The sequence below is a fragment of the Tarenaya hassleriana genome, unplaced genomic scaffold, assembly GCF_000463585.1.
Source record: "Tarenaya hassleriana unplaced genomic scaffold, ASM46358v1 Cleome156, whole genome shotgun sequence".
Taxonomy (NCBI): Eukaryota; Viridiplantae; Streptophyta; class Magnoliopsida; order Brassicales; family Cleomaceae; genus Tarenaya; species Tarenaya hassleriana.
The window spans coordinates 106,140-111,752 of NW_010964982.1; positions in this window are offsets into that span (position 1 = coordinate 106,140).

Below are 5,613 nucleotides of genomic sequence, written 5' to 3' on the forward strand. Positions count from 1 at the left end.
ATAAAGGCCATTAAACTGGTAACCCTTACCATAGAATAAATCGCCTCTATAAATGGACAGACATTTGTTCTCAATAACAAATCTGAAACTATCCGAATCTAAACATGAAATCGATATAATCTTTCTGCTGATGGCAGGTACAAAATAACAATCATGCAACTCCAATACAAGGCCAAAAGATAAAGTAAGATCGTAAGTGCTGACGGTCAATGCAGCAACTGTTGCTCCATTCCCGACACGGAGATCCACTTCTCCCTTCGCCAATTGTCTACTTCCCCGCAGTCCTTGCACATTTGCACAAATGTGCGAGGCATATCCGGTATCCAATACCCATGATGTAGAAGTACACAAGTTAGCCTCTATAATGAAGATACCGGAAGTTGAAGCTTCTGCAAGCTTCTTCTTCCTCTGATCTTCTAGGGGTCTGCAATTTCTATACCAATGCCCATCAACATGACAGAAATAACACTCTTCCTTCTTGGGTTTGGGATTAGGCTTAGTGACAACACTTGTAACTTTCCTCTTGCCCTTACCTTTGGAACGCTTCCTTTTGCTGGAACTCTTTCCAACAACCACCATATCATTCTTCCCTTGGCTTCCAGCTTTCTCTTGAAATGACACATTCAACTGATCAACCATCAATGAATTGTCCATGTCATCTAATTGCTCACGCAATTCCGAAGACATCTTTCCAAGGAACGATGCCATCCATGTCGGTTTTCTTCTTGAAAACCCACTTGCATCCAATGGTTTTAATACCATCGAATGAATCGACCAAAGTCCACACTTTGTTGTCGTACATGGATTGCATCTCCGACTCCATGGCCTGGTGCCATTTCTCGGAATCGGAACTCGCCACAACGTCTGAATACGACGTAGGCTCGTCATGTTCTAACAACATGAGTTCGTCGTTTCCAGTCACAAGAAAACCATATCTTGTAGGCTCTTGGCGAATTCTACCAGATCTCCGAGGTTCACTAGGAGGTGCTGTCTCAACAACTCGTGATACAGGTTGGACTGTTTCGACCTGTTCGTTCGGTTCTTCGACTATTTGTGGTTCTCGAACTTCTTCGAGATCTATTCTACTCCCACTAACTCTCTTGGATACGAACTCTCTCTCCAAGAAAGATCCATTCCGAGTAACAAACACTTTGTTCTCAGTTGGGTTGTAGAACCAGTACCCTTTAGTTTCCTTAGGGTAACCCACAAATATGCATTTATCAGACTTGGTGGATAGCTTATCAGAAGCCAGACGTTTCACATAAACGTCGCATCCCCAAATCTTCGTGAATGCTAACCTAGGACGCTTCCCAATCCATATCTCATATGGTGTCTTCTGAACCGACTTTGTTGGACAGTTGTTCAGTATAAGCGCTGCCGTTTCCAAAGCATATCCCCAGAAGGATTTAGGAAGATCGACCTGACTCATCATAGACCGTACCATATCTAATAGGGTCCGGTTCCTCCTCTCAGATACGCCATTCCACTGTGGCGTTCCACGTGGAGTCAGCTGTGAGACAATCCCACAATCTGCCAGATAGTCAGTGAACTCTTGGCTCATATACTCACCGCCTCGATCAGATCGAAGCAACTTGATCGTCTTACCAAGTTGGTTTTGTACCTCGTTTCTGAAAATTGTGAGTCAATTGAATCATGTGATTCTTGTTTGATGGGCAAGATGACAAAATCTCCTTTTTCTAGAAAAGGAGAATGGGCTACAGAGTTGCTAGAACTCATACATAATGATGTATGCGGTCCTATGAGCTCGTCCGCTAGAGGAGATTATATGTACTTTGTAATCGTTTACTGATGATTTCAGTAGGCACGGTTATGTCTACTTGATGAGACATAAGTCTGAAACGCTTGAATTGTTCAAGACTTTCAGAAACGAGGTGCAGAACCAACTTGGCAAGACGATCAAGTTGCTTCGATTTGATCGAGGTGGCTAGTATATGAGCCAAAAGTTCACTGACTATCTGGCAGATTGTGGGATTGTCTCACAACTTACTCCACCTGGAAAGCCACGGTGGAATGGCGTGTCTGAGAGGAGGAATCGCACCCTATTAGATATGGTACTGTCTATGAGGAGTCAGGTAGATCTTCCTAAATCCTTTTGGGGTTACGCCTTGGAAACGGCAACGCTTATACTGAACAACTGTCCAACAAAGTCGGTTCAGAAGACACCATATGAGATATGGATTGGGAAGCGTCCTAGGTTAGCATTCACGAAGATTTGGGGATGCGACGTTTATGTGAAACGTCTGGCTTCTGATAAGCTATCCACCAAGTCTGATAAATGCATATTTGTGGGTTACCCTAAGGAAACTAAAGGGTACTGGTTCTACAACCCAACTGAGAACAAAGTGTTTGTTACTCGGAATGGATCTTTCTTGGAGAGAGAGTTTGTCTCCAAGAGAGTTAGTGGGAGTAGAATAGATCTCGAAAAAGTTCGAGAACCACAAATAGTCGAAGAACCGGGTGAACAGGTCGAATCGGTTTAACCTGTGTCACAAGTTGTTGAGATAGCACCTCCTAGTAGACCTCGGAGATCTAGTAGAATTTGCCAAGAGCCTACAAGATACGGATTTCTTGTGACCGGAAACGACGAACTCATGTTGGTAGAACATGACGAGCCTACATCGTATTCAGAGGCTGTGGCGAGTTCCGATTCCGAGAAATGGCATGAGGCTATGGAGTCTGAAATGCAATCCATGTACGACAACAAAGTGTGGACTTTGGTCGATTCGTTCGATGGTATTAAGACCATTGGATGCAAGTAGGTTTTCAAGAAGAAAACCGATATGGATGGCATCGTGCATACCTATAAGGCACGACTCGTCGCGAAAGGGTTTCGGCAGATTCATGGTACAGACTATGATGAAACCTTTTCACCAGTCGTGATTGCTTAAATCCATACGGATTCTGCTGGCCATAGCTGCGTATTATGACTACGAGATATGGCAGGTGGACGGCAAGACAGGATGTGTACATGATACAACCAGAGGGTTTTGTCGATCCTAAGAGTCCGAGGAAGGTGTGCAAGCTTCAGAGATCCATTTATTGACTGAAGCAGACTTCGAAGAGCTGGAATCTTCGATTTGATGAGGCAGTCAAAACGTTTGGCTTCCTACAAAACGAAGATGAGCCATGCGTTTACAAGAAGGTCAGTGGGAGCGTAGTGGTTTTCCTTGTGCTTTATGTAGATGATATATTGCTCATCGGAAATGATGTTCCTACTTTGCAAGGAGTAAAATCCTGGCTAGGATCAGTCTTTTCGATGAAAGACTTAGGAGAAGCCGCCTATATTCTAGGCATCAAGATCTATAGAGATAGATCGAGAAGGCTTCTTGGCCTAAGTCAGAGTATATACATTGACAAGGTCTTGAATCGGTTCAAGATGCAAGACTCCAAGAGGGGTGCCTTGCCAATGGGACATGACGTAGCTCTTAGCAAGACTCAGTGTCCAAAGACACAGGATGAGCTAGAGCGCATGAGTAGGATTCCATATGCCTCAGCAATTGGATCCATCATGTACGCCATGTTGTGTACTCGTCCGGATGTATCATATGCATTGAGCATGACTGGTAGATATCAGTCTACACCAGGTGAGGCTCACTGGATTGCGGTCAAGAACATCCTCAAGTACTTGAGAAGGACTAAGGATTTGTTCTTGGTGTATGGCGGATTAGAAGATGAGCTCGCTATAAGGGGTTATACCGATGCTAGTTTCCAAACCGACATAGATGATTTCAGATCGCAGCCAGGTTACGTTTTCTGCCTGAACGGTGGGGCTATCAATTGGAAGAGTTCCAAACAGCCAACCGTGGCAGATTCAACTACAGAAGCCGAGTACATAGCAGCATCGGATGCAGCTAAGGAAACTGTTTGGATAAGGAAATTCGTGGGAGACCTGGGCGTTATTTCTAGCATTGCAGATCCCATTGAGTTGTACTGTGACAACAATGGTGCGATTGCGCAAGCTAAGGAACCCCGGTCACACCAGAGATCCAAACACATACTCAGGCGATTTCACTTGATCAGAGAAATCATCAATAGAGGAGACGTGAAGATAAGCAGAGTGTCGACAGATGATAATATTGTCGACCCATTGACGAAGCCTCTCCCTTCGTCAAAACATGATGGTCATGTTAAGGGTATGGGGATTAGACGCTTGTAGGATAGATCATAGAGCATAGTGGGAGATTGTTTGTTGTAATGCTCTAGGATGATCCGTGATATGACATTTGATTTTGTATTGATTCATTGATTTTATGAATGCATTACTTTTCCTGTTATACGATTGGCATGTTTGTTGTATTTCGGTATCCTTGAATCATTATAGAATGATTCTAAATACCCTGGTCAGTTATCATTGTGGGAACAATGGTGAATTAAGACTAGCATGATGTGTGATCGATGCATTGGATGCATATCACAATCATGGGTACTCGTTGTGAAGAGTGACTGGTTGACCCGCATGAGATTGTCACATGGACAGAGTCATGACTTGAATCTCATACATTGGTTCGTTCTTGGATCCTCAGACCTCAGATGTCTAGAGTATCTGATATGAGGAGTGGCGTGTCTTGACTGCGTCAAACGTCGTCTTTAACCGGATGATTATAACGACGTTGATCAGATACGTTCACGAATCATATGGAGATATTAGACATGCAATGTGGGACTTGTCACCTCCTTACCAGGAGAGATATCGCTGGGCCCTCTCGTGGAAATCGGACTATGAAAAACGCGTGGCCACGCTATAGATGAAGTTACATATATTTTATTAGTCGATTTGCCAAGGCGAGAAAGCGGTTGAACTTGAAGGGTGGCTCAAACCATGCCCTTGTTCAACTTATGATATCGTGAGACAAAGGATCAGAATTCGAGCTGTTAATACCTTGGTTAGATCACCTCTAACTAAATTCTAAGTGGGTGGTCATGGCGTCTTGTTAGAGGCTAACTATGACTTGTGGTTCGAGAAAGGTTCTGAAGTCACTACCACTTAGAATGGGCCTACAGGGTCACACACCACTAGGGATAGACTTATACGTGAAGAATCCGAAGAATGGAAATGAGATTTGACCGAAACGAGCATGAAAAGGAGTTTTCAGTGTGTTGGTCCGGGGCTGACCAAGTTTGGTCAGCCCCGGACCAAGTTTGGTCAGTCCAGGTGGCCCTGAAGCTCGGTTCGAGATCATCTGTCCAGGTCTGGTCCGGCTGATCAAGAGTTGGTCAGCCCCAGACCAGACGCTGGGTCAGGCGGACCGAGAAAAGGTGAGTCGGAATGAGCTAACGAAGAAGGAACTTGGTCCGGAGCTGACCAAAACTTGGTCAGCCGGACCAAGCCTTCAAGTCAGGCGGTCCGAGGGCTCGGACTAAGCTTGGTCCGCCGACCAAGCTCCTGGTCCGGCGGATCGGGATCTGGATATTTTCCAAAATTCGGATATAGAGTTTTCTAAGCTTATTTAAGTTTGGGATTTCGTCCAAACTTAATTAAGGACGCCCTAAAACTCAGAGAAACATCCTAGAACCCTAGAGAACCTGTTCTCTTCGATTTCTATTGTCCCGGGATTGGATCTCGTCTCTTGAGTTACCCTTTTCTTCATTAAT